At 44.4% G+C, this 12,778-nt stretch overlaps 1 long non-coding RNA gene across 1 annotated transcript; it reads right to left on the bottom strand.

The window, feature by feature from the left end:
* Window positions 1–2,816: 2,816 nt before the first annotated feature.
* On the bottom strand, window positions 2,817–12,042 carry LOC308502952. The gene is made up of 3 exons (XR_013994113.1): window positions 11,916–12,042; window positions 8,582–8,689; window positions 2,817–6,398 (listed from the first exon to the last, which is right to left on the bottom strand). It is a non-coding gene; the product is annotated as an uncharacterized lncRNA (long non-coding RNA).
* Between the last annotated feature and the right edge of the window lie 736 nt (window positions 12,043–12,778).

Genomic DNA, 12,778 nt, shown 5'->3' with positions numbered 1-12,778 from the left:
TTTTGTTTAATTACTGTGTTTACCCAAAAATAAGACCTAGCCGGACAATCAGCTCTAATGTGTCTTTTGGAACAAAAATCAATGTAAGATCCGGTCACGTCACGTCACATCATATCATATATCATACGCGGTCTTATATCATAGTAAAATAAGACCGGGTCTTAATTAATTTTTGTTCCAAAATGCATTAGAGCTGATTGTCTAGCTAGGTCTTATTTTCGGGGAAACACGGTATATAAAAACAGAGACCAAGGGTGGCCACATGCCTCAGTTGGTTAGAGTGCAAGTTCTTAACAAGGTTGTGGGTTCGATTCCCACATGAGCCAGTGAACTGCGCCCTCCACCGCTAGATTGAAAACAATGGCTTGAACTTGGAGATGAACTATGGTGGGCAGCCGGTTGGCCCAGTGGTTGGAGCACTGTGCTCATAACACCAAGGTTGACAGTTCCATTCCCACATAGACCCGTTAGAAGCAATGGGTTGAGCTTGGAATTGGGCTGCTGGTGGGGAGCCTGTTGGCTCAGTGGTTGGAGCGAGGTGCCCATAACACCAAGGTAACCGGTTCAAGTCCCACATTGGCCAGTGAGATGCACCATCCACAACTAGATTGAAAAAGAGAACAATTTGACATCCTGGAAAAGCAAACTGTTCCTCAGTAGTCCCCAATTAACACAAAACAAACCAAAGCAGAGACGTGTAGAGCTACCTAGCTAAAGGAGGGATGCAGACTCCTAAGCTGTGCTATCCCGTGGGTGTCCCCAGTGGAACCTGAGCTTTCTCCGAGACGTAGTCTAGTGAGAACTGCCAGTAATGAGAAAATCCTTCTAGTTGAAATCCTTTGAATTAAAGTTTGCTGATACATTTTTTTGTGTATAATTTTCTCATCTTTCTATATATTTGATAAATGGAAAAGTATAATAAGACTGCAGATATGTTGTCCTTATTAATGTTGGACTTCAAGCTACTTCCACCATCTGAACACACTCCTCACCTAGAAATAAACATACCGTGTTTCCCCGAAAATAAGACATAGCTGGACCATCATCTCTAAAGTGTCTTTTGGAGCAAAAATTAGTATAAGACCTGGTCTGATATTATTTTATATTACATAAGACCCATTCTTATATTATGTTAAAATAAGACCGGGTCTTATATTAATTTTTGCTCCAAAAGTCGCATTAGAGCTGATGGTCCAGCTACATCTTATTTTCAGGGAAACACGACAAAGTGCTGAAGTAAATATTTAAGAAAAGAGCTGTTTTGGGGGAAAATAATAATAACGGTACATTGGTAGTTCCTTAATTCAAGTCGTGTAAAAATGTGATTTACATTTTATATTGTTGATTAACAATAACTTAAAACTGTTTCATGAAAGTCCTCTCCCTTTCTATGGTATTTAGTTATTGATTTTACACGGCCTGTCTGGTGATGTTGTTGTCACATTATTCACGTTATAAGCCCTTTCTATCAAGCCTTTCACAAAAAAAAGTGTTATGCAAATATTGGAAAACAAATTTGTCTTCCCCTGTCGGTGCCTGCCGATGAGAAGAACAGTCCCTGAAGTGGGGAGTGAGGATTGAGAAAAAATAGAAGAGAGACAAAGATGGGATCGGGAGGGCAGGCAATTCTAAGTAGACTGCCGCAGTTCTAAGTAGACTGCTTCAGATCTAAGTAGAATGCCTCAGCCCAAGTTTATTTTTGCAGCTTATATACTCTGGGCATCAAAAAGTAACAGAACTGTCTGCAATCTAGTAGTTACAATAAAGGTAATACACAAGGGCCTGTTTTTTGGCCAGCTCCACACTTCCTGACCTTGTCTGGTTCTGTGTTCTCAGAGTAGGAACTTCTGCCTTGCTGGGAGCACAGACCACTCAAGGAAGTCAAAGGTTCAACATTTCACAAAACAACACCTGCTAGCACTTTAGCACGGTTTCCCACATTCCCCCTAAATTTGTACAAGGATTGGCTGTCACATTGTTGTCACCATAGTGTCTATTAGTTTCTGGATATTATTTTAAGCACTACTTTGGACATTTTGTGAGAGGATAGCTTTCAGAAGAAAGGTTTCAGTAAGACCACTCTAGACTGGGACACTTGTAATATAGTTTGAAATACTCCCACACATTTCATAATTAAATAGACTATAACTACAGCTATTTTAGTGTTTCGAAAATTGGACCTGATTTCTAAGGAACAAAGTCACATTTAAAAATTATATATTATTTTTTGTTTCTAACTCTACAAAGTCATAAATGAGAAAGTAAATTTGAAAACTGGCTCTAGGTCATACTTTATTCAAGCAGCTTTTCGGAAATCTTTCTGTGCATACGAATACGGTAATGTTTCAGTCATAGACTGCAAAATCGTTTTGGTTATTGTTTCTGTCAGTAGAATTTTCACATGACGGCACAGTACCACTTTCATCATTTTATGTCTTTAAGGTTCTATGCTGAAAAATGAATAGCCTAGAATACACCTTAAGATTACTTTTCTAGAAGTGCAAGAATGGAAAGCTCATTTTAAGGAAAAGTCCATTAAAGTAAAAACAAAGAACAAGAAACATTTATAAAGGACAATTTTTCTAAAAATTGCAAAGTAATGCATTCAGTGTAAAATATGACTTGACTTGTTTAAACTTCATTGTACCAATCAAATCAAACGTCACTCTTTTGAAATTATGTATCTTAGGTAGACCAATATCAATTGCACTGTTGGTCAGATTAATCTAAATAGCATCTCATATAGATGGTCTCTATTATGTACAATCAAAATAAGCAGTAATTTATGTTATTCATTTTTAAACTTTTTTGTATTTATATAAATCATACGTTAAGTCTATTCTCTAAAGGCATTATTTAAAGAGCACATTTCATAAGATATATCATTTCTACAATAAAGTCTCTTGTTTACCTTAAATGCTATAATAAGATTTGATTTATTTCAGTCGCTGCTGGAGTACCAGGAAAAAAAAACTAAAGAACTATACAAAGACGGTATGTTGCCAAAATGTATTAATTCAAGTTAGATATCATTGATTTCTGGAATAAAATGTAAATATTAAATGGCATCCCTTTCCATGTTCTGATAATAGATACTACATTAAATATTTTCTTGGCCTTAGCAAATAAAAAAGGTGAAAGCATAAACATTCATAGTGAAGACAAGGTCATATGAGTAATATCTCAAGAGTCTATGTATCTCTTTTTATTTATGGCCTGTCCCCTTCCTTTCTTCTGCCATCCCTATGGAACTTTCCACCTGCACGTTGAAAACGGGGCTTCATCAACTTTTATGTTTTTGCCAGTGATATGAGGCCCAATAACAAGACTTATCTAGTGATACTTAAGCAATTACTGTTCATATATGGTGTTTCCCCGAAAATAAGACCTAACCGGAAAATAATACCTAATGTGTCTTTGGGAGCAAAAATGAATATAAGTCCCGGTCTTATTTTTGGGGAAATACGGTACCTCCTAGAAGGGCCAAGCTACCATATTTCCCCGAAAATAAGACCAGGTCTTATATTAATTATAGCTCCAAAAGACGCATTAGGGCTTAATTTCTGGTTAGTCTTATTTTTGGAGGAAACACTGTAGCTGTCACCTGATGGGTGACATTTAAATCTCCAGTCATTTACTTTGTCATTAGTTTACCATGTACCCTCAGGAGAAACTCCACATTGCTTTGCATGGAATGAAAACACCCAAATCAATGTAGTTCTCACCAAACATCTCAGCCTATATCTTGCTACCAACCCTCGTTTGCCCCTTTGCTCTAGCATTTAGCTAAACCAGACTACTTCTCGTTCCGTAGTGTTCTCCCCCACACTAGTCTTCGCATCTGCGTCTTCCCTCTCTCTGGCATCCTCTGTCCTTGTCCTTCAGGCATCAACATCCATGTCACCTCCACCAGAGAGCAGACAATCAACACTGGGATGTCCCTTTTGTGGGTCCCACTCGCGTCCTGTTGTGCATTTGTATGGTATAGGGGCCTCTGAATGGAAATTGCCTGTTCATCTGTTCCTTCAGCTTATAGTAGATGATGGGTCAGGGCTGGACCGTGTCATCTTCGTCTTGTAACTTCAGTGCTTGTCGTACGACCTTGTTTATAAATGAATGAAGGATGAGACAACCAGAAGCTCTGATACTTGGCCACAATAGCAGTCAAGTCAGTGTGCAGCCGTGGGCAAACTGTATTGAATATGATCTCCTGTTGTGAGCTGTGGCCTCATCTAGAGGTTTTCTCATTCTTCTTAACACTTATACTTAGTTGTATTTTAAAGAACATAATTCTGTCTTTTTCTTTCCAGCTCCTGCTGAATATGAATCTAAATTCAATCGAAAAGTTCCTCTATCACCTATTGATAATCTACTTGAGAATATAAAACTAGAAATCGTCTACGATTTGAAAAAAAAGTATAAGCTCTAAAATATAAATAGTACAAGTGTATTTACTGGGCTGTTTAAACAACATGTTAATTGTATCCCAAAATATATGGCATGTGAAATCCTTATTACAGGAAAATATTTTTGTATCATATGTTGTGGGGACAGAGCCCCAGAGAGCAGTTTCCAGGCTCTCGGCCTCACGTGGAGGGGTGCTGGCTCAGGTAGTAGATGGCCATCAACTGTGGTTGGATGGCTGTCAGCTGTGGCTAGTTGGCCGTCAGCTGTAACCAGTGAGCCACTGGCCACTAATATAACTGCTGTGGCTACACTAACTGTCGGTGCCTGCCGACGAGACGAACAGTCCCTGAAGTGGGGAGTGAGGATTGAGAAAAAAGAAGAGAGACAAAGATGGGATCGGGAGGGCAGGCAATTCTAAGTAGACTGCCGCAGTTCTAAGTAGAATGCCTCAGCCCAAGTTTATTTTTGCAGCTTATATACTCTGGGCATCAAAAAGTAACAGAACTGTCTGCAATCTAGTAGTTACAATAAAGGTAATACACAAGGGCCTATTTTTTGGCCAGCTCCACACTTCCTGACCTGGTCTGGTTCTGTGTTCTCAGAGTAGCAAGTTTTGCCTTGCTGGGAGCACAAACCACTCAAGGAAGTCAAAGGGTCAACATTTCACAAAACAACACCTGCTAGCACTTCAGCATGGTTTCCCACAGGTCCCCCTTTTTTATATAAAATTAACACAAGGGTTGCGCCTGGCTTAGGTGGTTGGTACAGATATGTCCATTTACCCGTCATAGGAGACCATCCCTCTAGCGAACGGTTCCTGTCTTAGGTTATGTACATTCTTACCAAATCCTTACCCATCTTTGGCTGCCGACCCATTGTAGGGGCTTTATACACGGGTGTCAGCGACACGGTGGACCTGGGCAGATAATCTCAACTCATGAACCTTTGTTTGGAGATCGATGAAGCCCTTGAGTATTACCTTTGTGAGCAACGGAGTAAACCACATGAATAGAGGAACACCAACAAAGATTATTACAAAAGGCAGTAGCAAATGGAACAGAGCTAGAAAGGAGGGGAATTCTCCTCTGAGGTCCGAGTACCAAGGACCTGAAATGTTAACAGGTACCATAATGAAAGAGGGTCGGTGGAGAACTACAGCTCTACTTTTGTCATTTGACCAATTGATGCTATTACTTAGGTTACACTGTATACAAGATACATTAAACTGGACCCTGTCAATATGGGTGATGTTAAAATTTCCAATCATAAGCACATATGGAGCCTTGACACAAGCAGTGGTATTGCCTTCTACCTTGCCTTGTCCCTCGTCCATACTCATAGTCACTGTATCCATTGCTCCCACTAGTTTCCAAATATGTCTTTGGGGCCGGGAGGTATACCATAATCCCACAACCACTCCAGTCTTTGTCCCGTGTTGGACATCAGCACCTGTGTCATGGCCTCTGGACCATCTATAACAGCTTGATTAAACCCAGGGACACTATATTCCCCGGGTTCTTTATAACATTGTCTCCAAAGGATGGATCTGCTATTTTTTCTGTTCTCCTCACTGCAAGGATCATGGGCTTGTGGTGGAGGTGGGTTTTTATCCCTGATGTTTTTCCATCCTGCTGGCTGATGGAATGTGACACTCTGTCCTAGGTTGTCTCCGTGAATTGTCTGGCTGCCCACACGGAAACATCCAGTAACGCTGACATTATCGCGAAGCATATGAGGAGTCCTATGCCCAAGCCGCTATGATTGAATCCAACAGCTTGTAGGACGGCAGGAGCGAATGGATGTCCTAATAGCCTAGTGTCATTTGTCCCACCAATGACTTCAGGCCCGTTCCACACAGTGGGGTGTAGCATGGGAGGGTCAGGAACATATGCCCAGTATGCTGAGGCATCTGCGCAACCAGCAGGATCTCGAAGACGCTCATCAGCAAGCCACACCAACCTCTCAGGCAGCCACCGCGCACCTCCATTGTCCTGTGAATAAACACAAACATGCCCTCGTCCCCAAATTAGGACTGGGTCTGGCCCATGCCACTGGTTAGTAACTGGATCCTGCCATCTCACTTGGGCATAATCTTGTTGAGTGTTAGGATGCCAGAAGCGATCTGCGGCAGATCTGCCACGCGCATCCAGGTTTAAAAATTTAGAACAAAGAGTGTGATTAAGGATTGTATGTGGGGAGACGGGGTAGACTCTAACGCCGCTGCCACACATTCTTGACATAGAGTAGGGCTATTAGCCATACCTTGAGGCAGCACCAGCCATTGATATCTCTTCATAGGTTCTTGTAAGTTACTTAAAGCAAACCTTTTACAATCCTTGGGGCACAATGGTATGGTATAAAAACAATCCTTTAAAGCCAGGATTATCTTATATGTGTTTTGGGGTATAGCAGAAGGATTAGGCAATCCCGGTTGTAAAGCCCCCATGAGCTCCATAGTCTCATTTATTTTTCTCCAATCTTGTAACAACCTCCATTTACCTGATTTTTTCTTAATTACAAATATGGGAGAGTTCCATGGAGAGTTAGAAAGTGCTGTATGTCCCTTATCGAGTTGCTCCTGTTCCAGCAACCTTGCAGCCTGTATCTTTTCTGATGATAGGGGCCACTGTTCTACCCAAACAGGTGTGTCGCTTTTCCAAGTGATAGCATCTGCATGGGGTACAGGAGGAGTAGTGACCCCCGTTAAAAATATCCCAAGCCAGCTCTTTGTGGTAAGGGCGAGGGAAAGATAGGCTCTTTTCTCCCTTGTCCAGAAGGACCTCAGCCATCTCTAGGCAGGAGTCCCTGATCGAACATCATCATAGTGACCTGTTGATTAGGGCTGTACAGGTAAACTCCCATCTGACTCATGACATCTCTGCCCCATAGATTGACAGGCAATCCTGCCACTATGTATGGTTGAAAGGATCCTTCATGTCCCTCTTGATCTTTCCACAACAATATATCACTGCTCTGTTGTGGTGACTGAGATTGTCCTATGCCTTGTAATTGGGTGACTGTTTGCTGCTTTGGCCAGTGGCTAGGCCACTGATCTGCAGTTAAAACAGAGACATCGGCCCCTGTGTCTAAAAGGCCCATGAAGGAACGGCCGTTAATGGATAGTTGTAATTCTGCCCTGGTGGTGAATGGCCTGGACCCAATAAGCATCTGATGAACCAAGGCCCGCGTCGCCTCGGGATTTACGGCCTGCTGTTTTACCCGGTTTGACATGTGGAATTAACAATGATTGTGCTATGCGTTGGCCCTTATCGATCACTGAAGTGCCTCCAGGCGAATGTGTCATAATCTTGATCTCTCCTGTATAATCCATATCCACAACTCCCGGAGCAACCAATATCCCTTTCATGGTAATACTACTCCTTCCTAGGATGAGTCCCACAGTCTGTGGAGGCAGAGGCCCAAAGACCCCTGTAGGAATAGCTCGCATTCCCATCTCAGGTGTTAGTACTGTGTAGGCGGCGCTACTGAGGTCCAATCCTGCGCTGCCTGGGGTTGCTGGGAAGAGTTCCTGAATGGATTTCTCTGGTGGGGGACCAACTGCGGCAGCGCCCCATAGCATTGTTGCGGGGCCACAGTAAGCTGGGAAGGCGGCCAGGCCGCTGTGCCAGGTGAGTGGCCGCAATAAGACTGCCACAACCACGCGTGCACCTGCCGGGAGTCCTCGCGGGCGCTCAGCTGCGCGGGTTTCTCCCGGGGCGCCACGGCCTCCGGCGACTTGCAGCCGACCGGCTCGGGCAGCCCTGCCCCGGAGCTGGATATCGCATCCCCGCGCTTCACAGGCTCGCACTGTGGCTCCCACTCCTCGGCGGTGGCCGTAGTGGAGGCGAGGCCCGCGGCTCGTCCCAGGGTTGCTGGGTGGCGGCAGGAGGGCCCGTCAGAGAAGTGACGGGCTCTTGGTCTCCTCCACCTTTGCCCCGCCCGGGACGGTGGCCTCGGGCCTCGTCTGGCCCCTCTGCCATGTCTCAGCCCCACTCTGCTGTCTTGTCACTGCACCGTCTACCACCCTCACTGGCCCCTCCCCATCTAGGCCCTCCTCATCCTGGGGGTCCAGTCCGTTTAGCACACTTTTTAACATTTGAGTAAAAGACATTCTGCTGCTACCCTGTCCCATGATTTTTTACTCCTGACCGTGGTATCTCACCGCACCCCTTACCTTATGCGACGCGTCTCAGCTCCGTGCGGTGTCCTTCACTTTATCCCCAGTATTCAGGTCCCTGTTCGGGCGCCACTTGTCGGTGCCTGCCCACGAGAGGAACAGTCCCTAAAGTGGGGAGTGAGGATTGAGAGAAAAGAAGAGAGACAAAGATGGGATCGGGAGGGCAGGCAATTCTAAGTAGACTGCCGCAGTTCTAAGTAGACTGCTGGAGTTCTAAGTAGAATGCCTCAGCCCAAGTTTATTTTTGCATCTTGTATCCTCTGGGCATCAAAAAGTAACAGAACTGTCTGCAATCTAGTAGTTACAATGTTTGGATACACAAGGGCCTGTTTTTTGGCCAGCTCCACACTTCCTGACCTTGTCTGGTTCTGTGTTCTCAGAGTAGCAAGCTTTGCCTTGCTGGGGGCACAAACCACTCAAGGAAGTCAAAGGTTCAACATTTCACAAAGCAACACCTGCTAGCACGTCAGCACGGTTTCCTACAGGTTCGGATTGTCCGCGTTTGAGTTCGAGTTCGGGTTCGAGTTCAGAGATCAAAAATTCACGACCAAAACCATTGTCATCCTATGGTGACTGTAGTTACATGCAAAGCTGCACCTCCTTGGGGAGGAACAATAGAGGCTTAACAGTGGGGGAGGAAAAATAGGCTTCAGGAAAGTAATGCAAACATGTACTGAACACGCAAATAAGCCAATAACAATAACAATACATCAATAGCAGGTTAGACATTCATTTCAGGTACCCAAGGAACATTCTCTAGGATAGACATTGTGCTAGGCCATAAAAAAATTAAAATAAATTTAAAAGAAAAGAAATAACAGAAATTATGTTTTCTGACAATATGGAATAAAAGCAGAACTAGCAGCAGAACAACACACTAATATATACTAATCGGTCAAAATATAAATCACAAAGGAAATCCTAAAAATAAAAAATATTTTGAAGTGAATAAAAATAAAGACAAAATAAATAAAGTTTTCTGATGCATCTAAAACAGTACTTAGAGGAAAATATACAGCTATAAAATATGTATATTAAGAAAAAGAAATATCTCAAGTCAATAATCTAAACTTTCATCCTCAAATGCTGAAAAGAGAGGAACAAACTAAACCTAAAGAAATTGTGAAGGAAATAACATATATTAGGGCAGAAATTAGTGTAAGAGAGAAGAGAAAAATAATAGAGAAAAATCAATAAAAATGTCAGCAAAATTGATCAACATTTAGCTATATTGATCAAGAGAAAAAGAGAGAAGACTCAATTCTAGAATCATAATCAAAAAAGGGGGCATTACCTTACAGAAATAAAAAGATAATAAAGGAATACTATGAAAAACTGTATTCCAACAATTAAGATAACTTGATGAAATAATAATTCCTAGACAGACACAAACTAACAAAGTTGACTCAAGAAGAAATAAACCGATTAAGTAAAGATATGAATAGGTAACGAAAAATGAGTCATAAAGAAATGCCCAGAAGTTCTCACTACTGAATTCTACCAAAAGTTAAAGAATTAATGCCAATTCTTCACAAACTATTCCAAAAGGTAGACGAGGGAACGTATCTCAACTCATTTTATGAGACCAGTGTTACACTGATTCCAAACCAAACACATCAAAAGAAAATGTACCTAAAGGCTAATATTTCTTATGAAAGTGGATGTAAAAATCCTCAGCAAAATACTAGCAAATCATATTCAGCAAAATACAGAAAAAAAGCATATTCCATGACCATGTGAGATATCCCTGAAATACAAAGTTGATTTAAAACTCAAACATCACTTAATGTAACACATCATATTAATTAAACAAAAAACACTATCATGATCATTGCTACAACTTCAGTAAAAGCATTTAACAAAATTCAATGCCTTTTCATGAAAAACAAAACAAACAAAAAACAAAAACAATCAACAACAACAACAAAAAAAATACCTCAACCAACTAACCATGTGAGATAATTCTCTAAACCTGAAAAGAGCATCTATAGAACAGCTATAACTTGCATAATATTTAAGAGTGAAAGCCTGGATGCTTTCTTCCTAAGACAGTGAACTCGAAAGGATGACAACTGTGGCCAGTTCTATTCAATATTGTACTGAATATTTTATCCAGAGCAATTAGGTAAGACATGGAAATAAAAGCCATTCATATTGGAAAGACAGAAGCAAAATGCTCTCTATTCACAGATTACATAACCTGTAGTATACGACATTATGAGAATTCCGCTTAAGAACTACAGTAAGTCCTCACTTAACATCATGGGTAAGTTTTACGCTTTAAGTGAAACCACATATAAGGAAACCAATTTTACCACAGGCTGACTGCTATAAACAAGAGGTGCATTCCTGCCACAACTCATGCAAGTTATAAGGAAACAACTCTGAACAAGGCCCAGCTATATTTGCATGTATAAGTCAGCAGATTTGCAGGATTCAAGATCAATATATAAAAACCAGTTGCATTTCTGCATACTTCAACTCAATTTGCAACAGCATCAAAAATAATAGAATACTTAGGAATATATTTAACAAAATAAGAGCCAAACTTATTCTCTAAAAACTGCAAAACTGATGGAAATAAATTAAAGACAACCTAATTGGGAAAATATTCCACGATTTTGGTCTGAACACTGTTAACATGGCCATATTCCTCAACCTATTAGGTCAGATACGGGCATGGTCAAAGCGGCCGGGAGCAAAGTCATACCCCTCTGCCAAGTCAGACCCCTCCTTGCATGATGGAAACTGGGGCCCCTGGCATTTCCCAGAAGAGGCAGCAGACCTTGGTGCAATAAACAACTCCAGACACAGCCACTGGGGCCCTATCTGCACTGGGGGTGTGGGCTTGCTCATCTGCCACCTCACTCAGCCAACCCCCTCCCCCAAATCGCATATCTGCCTCCCTCCTCTGCCCTGGGAGCGACTTCACCAGCCCCGTCTGCAGACCGCTGAACCTTGCCTGGGAGCGCAGAATAAAGCCCTCACTTTTCTCAACCTGCCTGACTCTCTTAGCTTCACTATCTCGCCTCAAGCCTTACACAACCTAATCAACAAATTCAACAGGAATCTTTCTAAGAATCCCAGCTAATTCTTTGTGCAGCAATTGACAAGCTGCGTGGGGCCGGGGCAGCGAGATTGTAGTGCTGTGTGGCGCCACCCATTCCTCTCCCCCTGCCCTCCAGCCCCCACAGCACCACCCCTGGTGTGGGTTTATTAGGCGGGCTGGGCCACTCCCGAAGGACGAGGGCCGGGGCGGCCGCCAAGGGAGTGGTGGGCCGAAGCCGAGGGCACCCGGTATTCCCGGGCGGTCCCCCATCCAAGTACTGACCAGGCCCGACCCTGCTTAGTTTCCCAGATCAGACGAGATCGGGCGCGTTCAAGCTGCTGTGGCCATAGACGCTAGGAGCAGGCCCCCGGCGCCACAAGAGCAGCGGACCGGCCTGCTTGGTGAGCGCGAACCAGGCTGCCGGGCTCCTCCCGTCCGGAGCATCTCCCCGCTGGCCGGCTCCGCCAGGGCCCCGCCTCCCGCCTGCTCCCCGCCTCCTCAAGAAGCCACCTGGTGGACTGCCTTTTCCTCCTTGCCCGCAGCGAGGCCCCTTCGCGCCATCCGAGGCTCCACGGGGCCTCTACCACTTCCCTGAAGGTGGCAGAAGACAGACAGACAGGGGTTGGGAGTTGGGGAGGAGGGGGGACTGACGCACAGGATGGGACACTGACTGGGACAGAGGCACTGAGGCTGAGTTGAAGTGGCAGCTTCCCCACCGGAGTGCGGTGGTGCCCGGGGTTGGGCTCCGTTATGGAGGCAGTGCCCGGGCGCTGGCAGTCACCGTGGGAACCCGGGGCAGGCCTCCAGGGTCCGCGGATTGCCGCCGGGCTCCGAGCCCCAACCGGGGTCCCGCATGCGGGAGGAGAGGAGCGGCCCCAGGCACCCTTCTTGTGTGGGTTGTGTGCGTGCCCGCCTGCCTGCTTTTCCCCTGTGCTGGTCTCTCCTGGGGCCCGAGGGCATGTGCGCTCCCAACTCCTGACATTTTGTCCCTGCTCTTTTGGTGCTGTGGGCGGGGCCACCGAGGCGGGCAGGAACGGAGGGTGCCAGGCGCTCCTGGGAGATGAAAGGGGGGCGGGGAGGGGCAGGTGGCCTTCCCCTTGGTCAGGTGTCGGGCAACACCCGGAGTCTCTGTCTCGGGGCCCAGG

Source organism: Rhinolophus hipposideros, assembly GCF_964194185.1.
Source record: "Rhinolophus hipposideros genome assembly, contig: SUPER_9_unloc_2, whole genome shotgun sequence".
Taxonomy (NCBI): Eukaryota; Metazoa; Chordata; class Mammalia; order Chiroptera; family Rhinolophidae; genus Rhinolophus; species Rhinolophus hipposideros.
The sequence above is the reverse complement of the archived record's forward strand: the minus strand, read 5'-3'. Positions and strand labels throughout refer to the sequence as shown.